This window comes from Grus americana, chromosome 2 (genome assembly GCF_028858705.1).
Source record: "Grus americana isolate bGruAme1 chromosome 2, bGruAme1.mat, whole genome shotgun sequence".
NCBI classification, from domain to species: Eukaryota; Metazoa; Chordata; class Aves; order Gruiformes; family Gruidae; genus Grus; species Grus americana.
Genome location: NC_072853.1, coordinates 90,117,607 through 90,137,999, shown reverse-complemented (window position 1 = coordinate 90,137,999; position 20,393 = coordinate 90,117,607). Strand labels below are relative to the sequence as shown.

At 40.1% G+C, this 20,393-nt stretch overlaps 1 long non-coding RNA gene across 1 annotated transcript in view; it reads right to left on the bottom strand.

Moving 5' to 3' along the window:
* Window positions 1–386: 386 nt before the first annotated feature.
* Window positions 387–20,393, bottom strand: part of LOC129202928 (uncharacterized) — a 47,999-nt gene continuing 27,992 nt past the window's right edge. The window contains exons 2-3 of the long non-coding RNA XR_008575871.1: window positions 896–965; window positions 387–438 (exon numbers count right to left, since the gene is read on the bottom strand). This is a non-coding gene — a long non-coding RNA (uncharacterized LOC129202928). The remainder of the gene's footprint in view (window positions 439–895; window positions 966–20,393) is intronic.

The following is a 20,393-nucleotide window of genomic DNA, read 5'->3' as shown; positions in this document are numbered from 1 at the left end:
GGTAGTCCTATGTTTTTACAAATAATGCATACTTTAGATTAAGCATGCATTTAACTGATTAATTTCTCATAAAACACATATGTTTCATTTTCACATTGTTTTTAAATAACATGTTAAAATGATTGCTATTTTGAAGGATTTATTTATAAAAAAACTAGCATTCTTTTACACTAGAATACTGATAGAATTTATTGTAGGTCAGAGTGTTTCACTGTCTCTGGCTGGAATCCACACATCTGATCAACCTTAATGATCCTTCCCACATGCACTTCCTGACTGCAGACTTCACGAATCTAAGCACGTATTTTTATGGAAAAACAGGTACTTACATGTGTAAATGACAAACTGCCACATTTTCAATTGACAAGCAGGGAAAGTGATGCCAGGAAACTTTGGGTTTAATTCACGTTTCTTTTTCTATACACAGACTTGTGAAACCTGATAATAGAACAGAATTTGGCCACATTAATTGAAATGAGGTAACAGCAAGATATGTTAGCATGAAATTATGCCTGTAGGGCTGCAGCTAACTTAACAATCACAAAAGCGTGTCGCATTTTCTGATGGCTTTTGCAATCTCTCAGATTGCACTGACTTTAATAGGGCAGAAAGTCTGATTGATATCTCCGGTGTACCTGTATGAAGACATCAGTTTATTATTTATATTTAAGAATCTATGTAATGTCTCTATATCCATCATTTTCATTCTTTTAAATTGTCCATCATGTTCCTGGCAGGGATTCTCTCCCTCCTTTTTAAAAGAATAAATAAAATAGATATCTAAGAAGACATTAATAATAGTGCAAGGCTAGCCTTAAGGTATCTGCAAAAGTCTGACTGTGGTTTTAGCTAATAGCCAAAGATGAAAAAACAAGAAAGGCTGGAGTTTACCTACCTGCTGAAGGTAAACCATGCATATCAACAAATATGCCACTTCATACCTATCACATCGAGATGATTAGTTGCTGGAAAGGGAAACAGGCTATATGTAATTAAAAAGCTCAGCCAGATAGGATGTATACATAGATGCATGCTATGAGAGAGCCAAGAGCTGTAAAGTAACAGCATACAACCCACAAGAGTCAATTTAACACAAAGACAGCCAGAGGTTGCAGTCACCGGAACGCGCTGCTGCATTGCTAGTTCCCGCTTCGCCCTTTATGGACACCTACACTCGATGTCACACTTGCCATAGGACTTTGTGCTGGTTTTGGCTAGGATAGAGTCAATTTTCTTCGTAGTAGCTAGTACGGGGCTATGTTTTGGATTTGTGCTGGAGACAGTGTTGCTAACACAGGCATGATTTTAGTTACTGCTGAGCAGTGCTCACACAGAGCCAAGGCCTTTTCTGCTCCTCACCCCACCCCACCAGCGAGGGGGCTGGGGGTGCACAAGGAATTGGGAGGGGACACAGCCGGGACAGCTGACCCCAACTGACCACAGGGATATTCCATACCATATGACATCATGCTCGCCATATAAAGCTGGGGGAAGACGAAGGAAAGGGGGGACATTTGGAGTGGTGGTGTTTGTCTTCCCAAGTCACCGTTACACGTGATGGAGCCCTGCTGTCCTGGGGATGGCTGAACACCTGCCTGCCCATGGGAAGTGGTGAATGAATTCCTTGGTTTGCTTTGCTTGTGCGCGTGGCTTTTGCTTTACCTGTTAAACTGCCTTTATCTCAACCCACGAGTTTTCTCACTTTTATTCTTCTGATTCTCTCCCCCACCCTGATGTGGGGGGGAGTGAGCGAGCAGCTGCGGGGGGCTTTGTTGCCAGCTGGGGTTAAATCACGACAGGTCTGAAGAAAAGAAACAAAACGGCACATCTCACAGCGAGGAGAGCTCTGTAGGCAGGCAAGGCTGAGATGGCTGGGGCCCTGGAGTTATAGGCAGAGTCAGGAACAGTGATTTGCAGTCAGCAGGCACACAGCTGCCCTCGTGTCAGGACGGAGGGTCAGAGCAGCAGTGCCCTGGGACAGCACATAGCGACAAGTGAGAGAGAGAGATTGTGTGGAAAGGGAGATTTTGAAAGCAGCAGCTCTGCAATTTCCTCTACAAGAAAAAATTAGACAGAAGGACACAATGTACTCAGAACTATAATACAGGGGAAGTGGAAGCTCTAGAGGGAGGCAGGGGTTTTTTGCTTCTTTTTTATTGCATCCAGGACCAGCCAAACAACAAGGCTCATTCAGAGAAAGGCAACAGAAAACAGCTTAATCACAATCTCTCTGCCTTTCCATTACGAACTATTTCAGGGTGACGTTCACTTTGAAATACATCAGCCTCTCACTGTATCAAGCAATCCAGGCCGATTGCCATACTGTGTCACATATACTTTTCCCAGGACGGATGGTTCTTCCACATTCAGTGGATTATAGCAGGATATTTCTTTGACATCTTGTATTTTAATAATTCCTGCTATCACCTCAGAAGCATTAGAAGGTTAGGAAGAGACAGTGACAGGAAGTATTAATGCTATAGTAAGTATTCACTCCTAGAGGTTTAATCCATTGTGCATGATTTTCAGTTTTACCTTGGCTGTGAAGTGTCATCACCTCACCTTGATTATTTCTGGGTTTAGTTTTCACAGTTTCCATTCTAGATCTATTCCTGGTGCTGGACTGGGCTGAGTAAAGGGAGGAAGAAGAATGACCATTTTGGCCCAGAATGCCTGCATAGAAGAGATACTTTAGAAATCCAGGAGGAAGGGAGATGATCCAAGGGAAAACTACTGCTCTGTAATATTTTTGTCTGGTCAGGCTTCCTGGTGGCTCTAACCTGCAGAAGCTCTACCTAGCGACAAATGTCAATGGTCCAAATAAACCTTGATCATCCTGACCGCATCTCCTCTCTGCTCCTGTGCAGTGCTGGCAAGTGTGTGGGAAATAGGGTTAAAAAGTCCCTTTATCTACCTCTCAAGGACACTCCTGTCTTTTGGAAATATTCAGGAAAGCAGTCTGGGTCAATTACTATCCCTCCTTTTATCAGCAGAAAGCAAAAAGAGCATGGGACAGAACAGCCTTCAACTATTGATAAATTTGAGACCAAAATTATCCCCAAACTGATTTCTGAATCTACAGCTATGAAATTGTTTTAACTGTAATGCCCAGGATATTAGCCATTAATCATAATTACTTTACCTGTCAGAGTCAATGTCATCCTTGCTCCCTTTCAAGATGAGAGAGGAGCTCTAGACCTCTGCCGAGATCTTTCATTCTCCCATGGCAGTTTCGCATCTCAGGCCACAGGTCAGAGCTGGCACATTCAGTAACAGAGTATGCAAAATACTCCTGGGAACCACCATGCTATACCTCTTTTTGGCTTTTTTTATTCCTGAATCCATACACATTCTTACCCACGTTCATGCCAGTGGGCAAGTTTTACAGGAAAAAGATATTGAAAGAAACAACAAGTATTATATTAGCATAAAGTCCATTTGCACAGCAGCAGCCTCTCCGGAAACGGAGACCCACCTAACGATAGAAAGAGAGGAACAGCAAACCTGTTGCTCTGATACAGAGCTCATCTATGCCAATGGATGAGCAAAAGCCTGGAGCACTACTGACAGAAAAATCCCTAGCAAGGGGCACAGGAATGGCCCTGGAGGACCTGGGATAAGAAAAACCTTGTCACCTCATCTACGAGAATATCTCACTTCCCAGAAAATAAATGTATGAGAGAGAGATGATGCAGAAGAGACAGTGATTGCATTAGCAAGCAGATTTAAGAGTAGAGCCATCAAAGGTTTTAACATAATAGTCACTCCTCACCCGAGTTGAAGAGAGACATGTACCATGGTGCCAGAAGTACCATCGATGAGCCTAAAATAAAAAGCTGCAGCACTCCAGAAAAGCAGGAAGCACAAGCATACACACAGTATTAAAATGGAAACTGAAGGCAAAGCTCCAATTAACCTCTTTTCTGTCCCCACTCTCAAAGAAATTTGCTATTTTGGAAGCCCAGGGACTACAAGAATAGTTCAATATAATGACTTCAAGTAAAAGAGAGGTAAAAAACCCCCACCAAAAATCCAAATTAAAAAAATTATTTATTAAGGGTGCTCATGATAGCCATTTATTTCCATAAAGTACTTTCAATCCTTGTATTCAAAGCCATTCCACAGCCATTTGCCTGTCGTCTTGTTTCTCTCCGACGGTCTGTATCACTAGCATTTGAGACCTCCTCACGTTCATAAAAAACCCCTGTACTTGCAATAGCTTCTGGGTGGTTTACTTGCTTTCTAGTCAGCAGGAAATGTAGCTTGATTAGTTTATAGATCTCTTTTCATGAATGTAGAAGCAAACAGGAAAATTAAATTATCTTCATTTTACATTTAGGTCTGTAAGTACTTAGTTCAATGATTATTATTAATCTTTCACTGGAAGATGTTCTGGAGTTCAGATAAACTTCCTCTGAAATTGCTGTCTCCTACACTGAGTGTATCCTTACCTTAGATTATTGCAGTAAGACTTGATGCCCGCAAAAGTCCCGGTCACAGCTGGAGCACAGCCTTCTGAGATAGTTCATATCAGTCGCAGGGGGTCTCGCAGCAAATAGCTGGTGATACCTCTGTGTCCAGAGAGGTGCCAGTGCAAAACATTCCCGTGGGATCTGATTATAGCTGCCAACCAGCTGCTGTATTTTGTGCCAAATGGAGCTTTGTCAAGATATGCTGTTTCAGCCCCCACATGAAGTAGCCTTAAAGGCATCTCTGTGCCTGTGCATTATGACCATTAGGTTGAAACTTTCAAACAGTACTGTGCCATTCCCAGAACACAGAGATTCTCTACTATTTGACTTTGTTTTGCTGCTGCTCTCTTTATTAGGTTTTTCCCTCTGGTCTAAAGCACAAGTATGAACTACATAATACCTATCCAGAAAATATTGCTTTTGCTTTTCTACCAATGAATAACTAATCTCACTTTCCTCTTTGGTGTTTAGCCAAATTCTATATGAAGCTAAGTCAATGGTGAGAAATGGTACAAATATTCCAGTTTGCTTTTTTTCCCACATTCTTTTGGGGACATTAGCACTTTCAGTGGAACAGAGACTACAGTTTCTAGCGATGCAGACTTTTGTTTATCAAGTGGCAATGATGTTCAGAGAGAAATCAGAAAGACTCACTTTCTGGTTCATCTGGTATAATATGTGTCTGAACTCAAAAGCTGATGACAAAAAAAAAAAAAAAAAAAAAAATTCCAGAGTAATTTCACTCCCACTCATCAAATCTGGGAAGCTTTGCTGTGTACAGTTTCCAGTCTGATTCTTCTGCTCCTTCACTGCATATGGAATATTCTCAATTAAGTTTTGCTCATTTGAAAGCTGATGAAGCTCAGGTTGTACTCAGCAGATAATTAAATTCCTTGGCTTTCAGACTCCAGCAGGCTCTTAGGGAATCAACACAGTAGAGGACTGTATGACCCTACTTTAAGGTACCTGGCCTCTAATGCAAAATCCCAAACTCAAAACTTACATTCTTTAGCTCCATACACGGCTCACTGGGAGACACAGGCCATGTGAAAAGCATCCCAAATATCCTGCAGCAGAGCAGCATGTAGACTTCCATCTAGACAAAGCAGTAAGTATATCTGAATTCTTGCTCCTTCACTCAACCTTCTGACAGAGTTTATAACTTTTCGTTTCATAATACACCCAGCTCTGAGTGACTTTTTTTTTTTTCAGATCATGGCTGCATTTGAGATGACCAGTTCTGAAGCCAGATAAACAGTGGGCATTGCAACACAGGCTTGTGCCTGCTTGCCGGTAATACCTGTTCTGTTTACTGGAACTAAGAGAGTCATGAACTTCTCAGCTTTCAGGCAGATTGACTATAGAGGGAGCCTGAGACTAGGTAATGAAGTCAGACTGGGATTTCTAGATAACATCTGCAGAAGTCTATCTGAAAATGGGATCAGTTACCTTTCAAAGGCACCTTTCTCTTTTTCTTCTGCCTGAAGAGGGAACCGCAGATGAGTAATTTATTCCACAGACCTAACTTTTAAAAGTCTGAAGTTAGGACAGCTGAATCTCCACTGTTAGTCATTAGCTTTACACACTGTGCAGCTGCCCTCTGGTTTACTTTTTCTTGTTAAAAGAACGTTAGAAATAGTCAAGCAGACACCCAAAAAGTCAGCAGACTGATATGCTTCTTTTAATGTAAAGTATTATTTGAAACCTTTAAGATAGGTAATTATTGAGACAGTAAAAGACAAACATTTATTAAAGGATTTGCCATGATCTCAGTCCTTTCCCTAGGAATTGAATATTAATGAATTGCCCATATCTTTTGATCTTTAAAACGCTTTCCAATATATTCAGCAGATGATTTAGAGCTTCTTCAAACATCTCTTCCTCTCCCTGCCTCTCCAGCCAGATCTCTGCTTAACATCCCAGTCGTCAAATTGCCAGTCACTTTGCTGCGTGCTGTTCCATTTCCAGAAATCAGTGAAATAATACATCTCCTTAGAGTCCAAAGCAGCACATTTTCATATGCAGGGAAGCTTCAGAGAGCATGCATGAAACTTAGAGCAGCTGTCCTGTCAGACAGTCTGTAGATTTGAGAACCAGCAGCGAGAATCACTTGAAAGATAACATACAAGTACATTTGGAAGTCATAGACAGGAAAACTTTGATCAAAGAGGAGGAACAGGAAAATAATAGGTAGGATCAGCTCTGGGTAGAAGGATCTGATGAGATTGCAAGGCAAAAAGAAAAAAGAAAAAAAAAGTCTTCAATTAAATCCTGATTTTGGATTAGGAAGGCTAAAACAAACTTCTGCAGCATGGGTAAGATCATCCAAAAGCACTTCAAATGTCATTACTCCATCTTGATTCCTTCTTTATGCAAGTAATATGAACAATACCCAGTTCCCATCTTTGTGAATCTTGTTCTAAATATAAAGCAATTGCCAAATCTCTACAGTAAGTTACTGAACCTGTAGCAAGTTAGAAAATTAATCAGCAACCAAATCAAGCAGGTCTCAAACATCCCAGTTACATGGAGACAGACTTTGGTATCTTGTCCTAAGTTCTAGTAACACACCTATGCTTTCCTACCTGAGACTGACACAAAAGAATTATTGCTGTCATAAGAACAAAATAAACTTTAGGACTGTATTTCACTTACCTAGAAGTATACCAATTTTCAGGGTATAATTTGAGTCTTTTGAGACCTTATTTTCATTTTAAGTTAAAGATCTCAGATTATTAAGTTTGTAAGAAGTAAAAATCTACTTATGAGAGATGGTTGCCTAGAACAGAGTTGCTTATCATTCCCTAGTACTGTCAACAAAGGGTGGAACAACATTAATGCACTTACAGAATTTAACAAAGAAAAAACATTTATTTTTTTAACTAAAAAACAAGAATTCATAAAAAAGCTAGCTAGCTATAACTGTGAAAATTTCTCCCAACACTTGGGCTTATACAGTTGCAAGTAGGCTGTGATGGGCAGCCTTGTGTGAACAGCTAGGCCAGAGCTTTGAAGTGATGCTATCTGTACCTTTCTTTATGGGAAAACCGTGGAAACACTAAAGAAGCTGTCAGTGTCTTAAGATAGTGTTCACTTTATCGCACTTTCAAACAATGAACTTTTGGCATAGAGAACATAGATCTCTGCTACACAAGATGCATTAAAGTAAAAGAATTTGCGAGGAAGTACCTCCTACCTTTTCCCATACTTGCTCTCATTTCCAGCAACTTTCTATGCCATCCTGAGCTGCAACAGTTTGCACTATTCCCTCTTCACCTTTAAGGAAAGAGATTCAAACAAACAAAAAACCAACCCACCCCTCTTTCTATCACACCTGAGCTGTATCAAATCCCTTCTCTTCCTATGATGCTTCCAAGCCTTACGTTCATCTAGCTGCAATGTTTCCCTCCTGCCAACCCCACCACACTTTCCAGCTAAGCATGCTCCTCCCAGGTAAAGAAACCTCTGAGGGGATGCACAGGAAAATGGAAGAAAATTTTAGAGGAAGAACTGTTGAGGAAAGAACAGTATACAGCCGAATTTATTGGGGAAGAATAAAACCTGTGAAGCAAGAGAGATAAAGAAAGGTTAAGGCAGAGCTTTCTGATGAGTGTTTAGAATCTGATTTTTATGATCATGTAGAAACTTGTGCAAATAGCACCTGGACCTTTGGGGTCTTTCAAGTGGTCACTCTGATATTAACAAGAAAAGAAAAAATGATGGGATGTCATCAGAGAATATTGCAATTGGGATAAAAACCTTGGTGCAAAGGTTATTTTCATTTCATAATGCACTTTCTGTATTCCCAGTAAATATATGTGCCACAACAGTGGCATTTAAATGTCAGAGGTGAAATCCAGACTTCACTGAAGTCAGCCTAGATTTACTATCCCTATTTCAAAGGGATCAGAATTGGACCAAAGAGTTTCACAAGGAGGCTTATAATCTCTAAATATTTATTGGTATTCCTACTACTGCTCTTCTACTAGTATCGCATAAATGTCCTTCAAAAACTAAAGCTAAGCAGAGAGCAATATTCCTTCTCATCAGTTTCCACAATGCATTGGAATGACAAGATGAAGCATTCTGACTTTTATCATTAAAAAAGGAAGTCTTAAGGTTTCCCTGCCAGTGCTTTAACAAACTGCTCCCAGACCCAAAGCCCCAGAGATTCCTGAAACAGGGAGAGACAGGGGTGAGGGGGACATACTCACCTTTCAGGGACATTACTTTCATTTCCTGGGAAATGATTGCAATAGCATATCACATACAAAAGAACTTCAGCTTCCGCTATTTCAGCAACTGTACTAGTAACTACCTTACATTTATATAGAATCTTTCTTAGTCAGTGGGATCCAATATGGTTTCAGGATTTAGAAGCTAATGTCACATAAATATTTCCTTTTTAAATGACATCAAAACCATGAAATTCTCAATAGACATGCAGAGCAGTTAATCTTTTTTAAATTTTGTTTTGCAGACAAGGAAATAGGACACAAGGAGTGCTAAATCACTTGAAAGAGGTCATCATGATGCTGTGGGAACATTTAAGGAATTTTCTGTATTGCTATGAAAGTTTCAGAGCTCTCACTCCTCTGGGGCTGAGCAGGGACGAAAAGTTTGTATTAAACCAGAACAAACTCAGATGTGCTTGAAAATTGTCAAAGACTTCAATATCCCCAAATTGATGAGAACAGATTTAAATTGATGAAGCTTTTGGGACAAACCAAGATATATGCAATATACTTAAAATAATCTATTTCAGACTTGTTCTAGCTAACTATGCAATTCTATAGGGATGTTTTAGCAAAAGTTCTAAATTGCACTGATTTTCTGGCCAAAAAATCTAAGAAATAAAGGACACTCCTGAGAGCTGAAATGTATTTCCTACTTTAACGTTGCAGATACAGTAAAATAGAAAACATGGATGCTAATGACAGCCAAGTGAATTAACCAGTAAAAGCAGTGCAAATGACATGCTAAAAAAAAAAAAAAAAAAGAAAAAGAAAAAAAAAGGTACTGCTTCAAGTGGCATTATAATCTTTCTCTTAAAATTCATTTTGAGGGCAGATTTCAGTGAAGTACATTTTCAGTGTAATTAGAAGCCAGGTTCTGATTAGAAGCAATCATTAAACTATCTATAGCTAGAAAAGTTGTTACTTTTCTGCTTATTTCTAATGTTCTATTGTTCTGTACCTATGAAAGTTAGCACCTGTAAAAATCCGTACCTTTTTAACAAGAAACTCTAAATTCCTTTAGATTGAATCTCTGTTGGTAGCACAAGAGATTAACGTCTCCCTACTCATACTGCCTTAATTGTTAAAGATATTTATGTATCAACCCCTTCAGAAGTTGAAATTCTTACTAACTTCAGGACATTTAATCTTAGAATTCACTTTGGAACTAAATTTTCTCTGCATTTCCTATTATAAAGCAACAATAAATGGAAGTTCAGAAGCTCATCTTAAGCTATTTGGACTGGTGTCAAAGCATTATGTGACCTCTGAAGCATAGTAATAGCCTGGAAGAACTACTGAAAGGTCCCTCAGGAGCTGATAAACCTACCCAATTTCAGAGACAAATGCTCTGTGCATTATACTTCATGGGATAGGAAGCTGTGAAAATCATTCATTGCCTGGATCACCAAGCTACAGTTCCTTTCAGTCACTTAGAAATGCCAGCTAAGATTGCCAAAAGGAGCACATTTTCACAAGGAACTGCACAGTCTTTTCTGGAAGGATTCCTTTAAAACAAGCCTATTCCTTTGGCTACTGGGCTGTGCAAAAAAAAAAAAAAAAAAAAAAATCCGGACACATTTTCTTTCTCAAACTGATTTTAAAACTCAATTTCTTTGCTAAAAAATGTTGCGAGTTCTCATTAATTCATTTGAATTGCAGAGTTATCATAGAAAGAGGAATTATCCCCTGACCTAAACTGCGAACTCAATAAACTACTACTGTGTCTGCAGCATATAAAACAGTATCTACAGTTGTGTCAAGCATCAAGGATCATGCTCAAGAACTTTTCTGTTGTGAGTCAGGAAACGCAGCAAGAGCACGCAGTCTTTCCAGTGTTACCTACTGAGGAGGTGGGCACCTTTCCTTTTCTGACACATGTAGAGCTTGGAGAGGGCAACACAAGTTGAATGATGGAAGAGTCTGGAGATGTCACACAAGAAACTAAGCATGTCAGCCAAAGGATACACTGTCTTTGTAATGAGACCTTTTAGAAGTGCAGCTGTTTAGTATTACCAGAATTAAATTCTTCGCCCAGCACAAAATATAGGAATGCCTTCCCTTCCTCTGACATTACAGCCTGTTAGTAATTAAAATGCTGAAACTGCATGGCAAAAAATTGCCGTATAAATGCATGTGTGACAGACAGGATTGGTTTTGGTTTGGTTTTTTCTTCTTCTTTTTTTTTTTTTTTTTTTAAGTAGGTGTTATGTGTTAGTCTGTTAGATGGAGGGATTTGTAAGTTATAGAGATTCTAAGGTCAAAGAGCTGCTTCCACTCCTGTTTGTCAGGCACCGAACTTAATGACTCTGGATGCTCTTCAGTAACCACAGCTCTTCACATTCAGCTACCTTGAAGGTGGATCATATGTTGCAGTTAACATCTAACATAAAAACGTTTGGTGTTTCTAAATCACTTCTTTCCCCTGTGACTGCTTTTACTCACATTAATGCTCCAGAACACCCATTTTGAACAAGTGAGAGTAAAAAATCTACAGAAATTTATTATTAGGTAAGATTCATCAGGTACAAAGATTTTCTACTCAACACGTCAAGAGTTCCAAGGTAGAGCTACCTGGCCTACAAAAATGCTTCCCTCTCAGATCTGTCTTTGCCTTTCTAATTAGAAAATTCCAGGTTATTTAAAGCTTTTTAAAAATCTCAGCTAATGAAAAGAGAGAAAACCCAAATGCAAAAGTGCAGGACTTGCATGCTGCAGTCCCAGCATCTAATATGGAAAAAAGAGTTTCTCTGTTTTGAAAGATATGCCAAGTATTACCTTCTTGTGTTGCCTTCAAGTTTTCCTTCAGGAAATTATATCAAAGAATGTCCTCTCCTCAAAACAATGTAGTAAGCTGAAGTTGGAGCCATCTGGTCACTACTTACTGTACAGCTAGCAGATCAATTTGAGCCTGAGTAGCTGTCAGACTTAAATAAACAATATTACCATGCTGAGTTGGGGTTTAGTTGATTTTTTTCCCTAAATTGCATCCAATCTTTTTGAGGCTGGTCCTTTGTTAAAAAAGAGGCTATAAAATCTGTATTACAAGAAGATATATGATGCCTATAAACCAGAAAATGAGGGGGGAAAGTGTATACAAATGAGTCTTTTCTTGTCCCTGTTGTCATCATTGGGAAATTAATGTTTACATCTGAGATTTCCCTGTCATCAGTAAAGGCACTGCAACAGAACAGAGGGATGCCAACGACACATCGTACTTTCTGTCTGCATTTTTAATTCCTGCATTAGACAGCAGGAAAGTTTAACTGATATTCTTTAGGGGAATGAGGATAAGAAAATATGACTACCACATTCAGGTTAAGAAACTAAATCTCAGAAGGCAAGAAATATAGTGCAAGAGGAGCTCAAAGCTCCTCTGCCTTAAATATGGTCTTAATGACTTTGTAGTAAATTATATTTTTCCACAAGAAAATTGGTTCATTATTTATTAAGACAACATAGAATGGTAAGAAAAGCTGTGAATGTGTTCTATCTTTTCTTTCTCTGGCCAGCAGGAAAGCTGAAGCCCTATGAAGACACATTTTCACAGCATCGCACAAGGCACTCCCTGGCTATACTGCTGTATCCACAATACCATGTGGGAGGGCAAGGCTGCACCTCAGAAGGAGACAAATTCAAACCTCTGCTTTTCTTTGTATACCTAGATACTCGGAGAAGCGCATATCTCCCTGAGCATCTGTTCTTGGGATTTCCTGAGCTCAGACCATCCTTCCAAATGGCGGTTAAAAACCAGACTCAGTTTGGAATAAACTAAACTTTTCCATTGAACATGGAAAGCTGTATTCCTTGAGCATCCCAACGTTTGAATAGCAATCTCAAGGTTGAAGCAAAAAATGGATGAACATGGCAGGTGAGCTGAGGCTTCCATATTTAAGGTCCATCTCCATGACTGATGAAACATCAAAATCATGTAATTAATTCAGTGACAGGTGGCTATGCTGGCACTGTTTGAATATATACATTTGGAGTGGTAGCTCTTCCCAATGTATCTCTGTGGCTGCAAACTCAAATGTCCCATGATAATACAGATAAAAGAAAGTGTCACTAACTGCTTTAATATTTCTAGCATGTAAAAAAGTACTGCTGCAGTTGTGAACTATTTGTTGGGAAATGACAGCTCATTTAGATCAGAAATCAACTTGAGAGAGGACATGTGCGTACACCCCAGTTAGGAAGGAGATAAACATAGACTATGGGAGGCCTAGCAAGAGGAGAGAAGCTGGTCAGCTAGCCCAGGACACAGGCGAGCTTTCCCTCGGATCAGCAATATCCAGGGAGAAGAGCAGAAGTGGCAATCAGTCTGTATCTCACTGGGGCAAAGGCAGCCACAGGGGAAACCCACAGCAATGCTTTGGGGATCTGGTTACTTCCAGACAGGAGCACTTCCTCCAGGAGAAGCTGGGGAGGGGGTTACCTACCAGGGACACACACACACACATACATAGACACACATTGGTTTATGCATTTTATGCTGCCTACATAAAATATGCCAGCATACTTTAAGACTGGCCATTGGCCTCATCTTCCAAGCAGCTCTATATCAGGACATCAGGTAAGAAAGCACCTTCTGAGAACAGCCATTGTTGTCCTATATCAGGGCATGGCATTATCCATATGGGGTTAATGTGAAGCTATCCTACCTCAAGCAGTGGCCATCCAAGTCCCCACAAGCCACATTCCTGCCAATCTTCTGCCCATGCTGGTTATCCTCAGCACTAGAGGACGAAGCCTGATGGAGGTGACCTGGTGATGGTGTAGCCTGTTTCTGTTCCCTTCACCAGTCACACCTCTGGCCAAAACATCATTTGACACCATCCTTAACTACAGTGGGTAACCTAAGGGAGAGGTAGGCAGAGACAGGATACTCTGCTCTGTGTGTCTCTCCAGTCCTATATAATTTACTTTTTTGATCCATTAGTCCTCACCCTTTCACCATTCTTTATTTGTTATCTCCAACAATTATTTGGTTTTCTCCAGGTTTGCGTCTTTACAACTCCACCTCACCTTTTTCTTCTTTTTCCTTTTTTTTTTCTTTTTTTTATTGGTAACGGGAAATGACATTTAATTTAGTTAAGAATGCTTCTCTAACTGGAAAACCAACAGGAAAATATGCCCTTACACTGGCTAGGGAAGGCAGTAAGTATGTATAATGCTGCTCCATAATACTTCTCCTGTGTCTTGTTATTTACAGCTCATAGACTTTCTGAGCTGTTTGTGGATGTGTGCCGTTAGTAAGACTCATTGGATTTCTCTCCCAACAGTTTGGGCAGTTCTTCCTTGAAACCACGTACACTTTTAGCATCCACAGCTCTTATTGGCAGTAAGTTCCCCAAGTCTACAGCCAGCTTCCATCCTATCTTCTGAATCCTGCTTCAATCAGCTCCATGAAGTGTCCCCTATTGCTTCCATTAGGAGAAAGAGTTTGCTCCTTATCTATTTTTTCCCTGCTAAATATCCCCTTAAATTGTTAGGGATAGGGTTAATTCACTAGACACAGTATTTGAAAAGAATGAAAAAGTAGAAATCCAGTTCTGAAGTACAACATTTAGTAGTTACTTATGTCTATTAAATTTTTAGTAAGGCAGTACAAACATATCACTGCTCTATGACTGGTTTGCAACTTTTTCTGTCTGAGAAATTGGTTTTCCTTTAGAAAACAATGTTTGACTCATTAAAACAAAAACAACGATCCTACACCCTGCCTCAAAAAGCCTCTTTCTAACTAAATTTCATTTAATAAGATAGCATCTTATTCCTCTCATTGATTTTACCCCCACAGACAAATCAAAACTTTACAATTATTTGAAGGAAAACATGAAGTCCATGGTCTTGTTTTTCAATATCTACATGCAGTCAATTTATATGGTCTAAAGCATCATGACCATTTCAGTTCTGTGAAGTCAATCACAACATTTCTTTCAGAGGTAAAATAGCTGAGATCAAGAGAATCTTCAAAGCTGGGAATGTATCAGATGGTACACAACTTATAATTCTGGATTTGACCACTAAGGCACCGCATGTGGCAGAAGTGACTGAGATTTCATAAAGTGAGCACAATATTTGGACACACAAAGGATATTTGAGTATTCAGAATATTTGGATACACAAAGGATCCTAACTTTGTGGCATCCAAAATCAGAGTTCTCTTTGGCTGGTATTCAGAAGCAGGTAAAGCCTTCTGAAAACTTAGGTAAAATTTGGCTAAAATTATACATGTCGTATGGTGTGTGTATAGTATATAAAATTCCATACTCCTTTAATTTTAGTGCAGATATCTTACTACTGACCAAGCTCTTACTGGGACAGTAGCTCTGACATTATTGGTATAAAGATACATTTGAAACATGGCCCATAGCAAGGCCTGTAAGAGCATGAAACCATCTCTAGCAAATAACTTGAACTAACATCAAATTAGGTTACTCAGATTTTACCTCTGAGTTTCTACCACTGTCCCATTCTCCTGAGCCAGTCAAGCACTATCTTCTGCTTTCAGGGAAAGGAACAGCCTGGGTCACCTGGTTGCACTAAGGTAGTGAGAAATATGGGATTTACTGCAGGACTGATGAAAACTTCACAGATATGTGTCTTCCATGAGGCCAGAACCAAATTTACAGTCCAAATCCACAGTTAAATCTTCCTTGAATTCCCCGGCTGTTGGGTATTGCATTCCTGATGTGCCAGCAGATCTTCAAGTCTGAGAGGAGTTGTTTGAAAAGCAATTAAGATGGTTCATCTCTTGCTTCAGCTGACACCCTCATGGATTCTCTGTCTCAGACTTTTGCCTTGGGCATTTGGTAGTTGATAAATAGTCCCAAACTGAGTGATGCTGGTGTGCACTGGTACACAGTTCACAAATAAGGAGAGTTTATACCAACAACACCATGAACCATAAAAGCCATAGAATCATTTAGGTTGGAAAAGACCTTTAATATCATCAAGTCCAACAGTTAACCTAACACTGCCAAGTTCACCACTAAACCATGTCCCTAAGCACCACATTTACACGTCTTTCCAATACCTCCAGGGATGGTGACTCGACCACTTCCCTGGACAGCCTGTTCCAGTGCTTGATAACACTTTCAGTGAAGAAACTTTTCCTAATATCCAATCTAAACCTCCCCTGGCCTTTAATATTGGATGGAATACCACCCTATTTGGCCTGGAGACAATCCTTACTGAGAACCAGTATCTTTGTCTCGTGGAGGGAGCAGAGAGGGGGTGGGCGGGGAAATTAGGCTGTCTGTATTATTTGTGAGCATTGCATTTCCATGGTTGAGGCTGAAGATAGTAATCATAAGAAAGCAATGACATCCATTTCATCTCCCCAGTAAAAAAATCAGGATAAAAAGTAAAGATTTACTTCTACCAAACATGCATTATTTGTGTTTGTCTTCATGCACAGCCAAGCTTTTTTCCAGGTTTACTGTGTCTGTATGTGTATCCAGATAAATAGAAGCATCAGTGATATGGTATACACTGTAAGATGACTTTCAGTGCTTTAATGCAAAAACCCACTAGTCAATCAGAAGTTGGCAGGTTTATGCACAGGCAGTTAAATCTATGGACAGATATCTGCACAATTCCTGCTTTCCAGAAAGCTTTCAGATTCCCTTGGCCCAGCCAAAATTGGGAAAGTGTGGAAAGTGATTACCTCAATAGAAGCAATTTCATTCCCCCCCTCCTTTTTTTTTTTAATTTTCAGATGCCTTCTTTTGTCTTTTTTCCCCTTTCAAATCAAGTTTGATTGTTTTTTCAGGCTGTACTGAATAAAACGTTAGAAACCTTGCTGGGTTTTTTATAATGTACTTGAGGAGTGTATGTTGAACTCTACGTGACCTGTGTTAGCATGAGAAGAAATCTCAGAACCACACAGAGATGTTATCTCAAGATATTTTTATAGCAACTACTATCCTCATAATATGTTTTAATTCCTTCTGCACTTCAGAATGGTTGCTGCGGATTATTGCATGGATAAAGTGTTTTGTTTATGCTCTGCTGATACTGGCTCCAAATGTATTTTGTTTGTTTACTCACTCACTGCCTTTTACAAAGAATAAAGCTCTAATAAGCTATAATGTGTTTCTTTCAAAAACAGTTAAGTATGGCAAATTGCACGCCTTTATTTTTTTCAGTTTTCTTTTTGCCACCTGGTAACCTATATAAATTATTTGTTATCAATGCACGGCACAACATATGCAAGATTTACAAAGGATCCTTGCTTACACGGCCAGCAGAGGCTGCAGCCTGACGTGTGGGTCCCACCGGCCTGTGTCAGGAGGGACGTGCCAGGGCCAGATCTTGGTGGTAAAAGGTTGGCTGCAATTTCCACAGAAAGGACTAGCTGAAAACCAGTTAGGGAAAGTGGATCATTCTGAGGATTGAAATAACAGAAATAGGATGGGAGTCAACAAGATGTTATTCAAAGTCATTAATTCAGATGCTAATAACAGGTTTTGAAGCTTTACAGTGAGAGCTCTTCAGCAGGAAAGAGCCCAAGAGGGGAACATTTTGGGTTGATTAGCTCATTGCAGGGGAAAAAAAACCCAAAGGAGACACGCAGAAACTACGGACATGAGAGAGGCAAATAATTTAGGTGAGGAGTTTTCTGTGGAACTGAACTAAAAGGTACAGAGCAATGGTACTTCACCTGAAATGCTGCTTACAGTATTGTTGCCTACCATGTCATACCGGGTGCGGGTGCCCAGGCACTGGCAGTGGGGGGCCTGTGGTTTCGGCCCCTGTGTGGAGTGGCCGGGGCTGCCCGGTGCTGGACACAGCCGGTTCCAGCCAGCTCCAAGGGCCCCACTGCAGGGCACAGCTGAGCCCCTCAGCCACGGGTGGGTGCCTTGGGTAAAAAAGGGCAAAGCGCTGACCTACTGTTTGTCTTTTTGTTTCCCACTAGCTGAATCAGTAAGTAAACGTTTATTTTAATTAGCCATAATTAAGTTCATTATCCCCAACTCAAGTCTGTTTTGCCTGTGATGGTAGTTGGTAAGTGATATCCCTGTCTTCATCCAGACCCATGAGCTTTCTCGTTCCTGTTCTTGTTTTTGCCTCTCATCCCACTAAGGTGGGGGGTGAGCAAGCAGCTGGGTGGGGGTTTTGCTGTTGGCCAAAGGGAAACCCACCACACAGGCAAGGGGTGTCTCAGAGAGCTCAGACTGATGGCAGTCCAGAAATACACCAATACAGAAATATACCAAGTGTGAAGGAGAACAATTGAAACAAATGAATAATGTTTGCAAGGGAACAAATGGGTAAAAGCAAAACTGATGAATACATTTACATTACAAGCTCAAAGGGCGTGATTTTTAATCCACAAATCTGAAAATTTCTTCTATGAACAGAGTGGGCAAAGATATGAAAAACAGCTAGGACAACTGAACCATTTGAAACAAAAAAATGGTCAATTCATAACCTGGCTTATATGACAGTGAGTATCTGTAGTAGCAGTAGACAGCTCCTGTGACATGTGACGTCTTTTTTTAATAAGAGAAATATTTCATACAAAGAGAAAATCCTAGGATACTTGACACATGATTGAAAGGATTGGAATATTAATTTAAAATCTGGAGTAATTTCTGGACAAATAATGAAGATTTCATCCCTAAAGGTACATTTTCTGAGAGCTCCTTCCAGTGGGATTGAGACTGCAAATTTTATTCAAGCCTATAAGCAATACAGGATATTATAAATAACATCAGGACTGAAGTTCTTCTTCACCAGAATTCAGCTTGAGAATGAAGGAGACCTTTGTCATGGTTTGACCCCAGCTGTAACTAAGCACCATGCAGCCCCTAGGTCACCCCTCCACCCCCAAGGGGATGGAGAGGAGAATGGAAAAAAAACTTGTGGGTTGAGATAAAGGCAGTTTAATAGGATAACAAAGGAGGAGATTAATACTAATAATAGTAGTAATAACAATAACACAAATGAGGCATAAATGCAATTGCTCAGCACATACAAAAGTGAAAAAAAACAATCCGATGCTCAGTCTATTTCCAATCAGTGATCCCACTCCCCAGCTTGCTTCCCCAGTTACATCCAGAGCACGATGTTCTATGGCAGGGACTATCTCTGTGGCCAGCCTGGGCCAGCTGTCCTGGCTGTGCTCTCCCAGCTTCTTGTGCGCCTGGCAGGGCGTGGGAAGCTGAAAAGTCCTTGGCTTACTGTAGACACTACAACTACCCAGCAACAACTAAAACCATCAGTGTGTTATCAACATTATTCTCATCCTAAATCCAAACCACGGTGCTATACCGGCTATTAGAAAGAAAATTAGCTCTATCTCATCTGAAACCAGGACACCCTCAATGAACACACTGAAGAATAGGATCAGTTTAACAACAACAAAGTCATTTTAGAATTACTTCAATAATGTGTATTCTACACATCTATTAAAGGCGCAACTGAAAGCATTGTTGTTGGTGCACATTCAGTAATATGTGAGTCCATCAGTGCATTTCACCTTGCTTTCAGATGATAGCATGTTTTAGTTGTAAAGAGGATCTTGGATCATCATTCAAAATCCACTCTACTGAGGCCAACTAAAGTACTAAAGTACCTGAAGGGGCCTACAGGAAAGCTTGAGAGGGACTGGTTACAAAGGCATGTAGTGATAGGACAAAGGGTAATGGCTTACAAACTGAAAGAGAGTAGATTTAGATTAGATATTAGGAAGAAATTCTTTACTGTGAGGGTGGTGAGGCACTGGAACAGGTTGCCCAGAGAGGTTGTGGATGCCCCCTCCCTGGAAGTGTTCAAGGCCAGGTTGGATGGGGCTTTGGGCAACCTGGTCTAGTGGAGGGTGTCCCTGCCCATGGCAGGGGGGTTGGAACTAGGTGATCTTTAAGGTCCCTTCCATCCCAAACCATTCTATGATTCTGTGATTCTACAAACTGCAGCCTCCTAAGTGCTTTTCGGAGTCTTTCAAAGCCAAAGAAATGTCCCTCTCGAAGAAAGGCATTTACTTCAAAAGTTTTGTGTGTTATATTGCAACCAGTTATTGAGAACACTACCATCAATTCCCAGCTCAAGCAAAGACTGCATTCTAGGAGGCTGAGAAAATCCATTAGCCCCCTTTCTCCAGCAGAAGTGAAAATGTAAATCCTTACACCTGTAAAGTGGAGACAAAACCATTTCCTTGCCACAGAGGAATGTGCCATTGTTACATAACATGACTAAAATGCTAAGCGCTAAAGTGATTAGGGTCCCAGATATTTAAAGAAAAAAAATCTCATTTTCTTAGAAGACTTTTGAATAGAAGAACAAAGCTCCAGCAAATCGAGTGTGGAAAATGATCCTCCACTGTCTCCACTCTCCAGCAAGCTAGATGAACTTATTTATCTTTCACAACACCAATTTCTATGGCTCTCTGCTGGAAAGCTGCCAGAATTATAGGCAAACAGAGACTGATTCAGCTACTCAGAAGGAACAGAGTATCTGGGAATAGGAAAATTATCTATGTAGGAGGTTTGCCAGCAATTTCAATAAATCACACTCTAAAAGATAACACCATGAAATGAAAAAGTCCTCTTTAATTAAAAACTCCATTTAAAAAAGTATGTATATACATTTAGCTTTATAAAATAAAGACAGAACAGCTGTTAACCAGGCTCAGAGTTGCTAAAACCCTGGAATAAGCTAGTTTGAAAAATTAGATTTC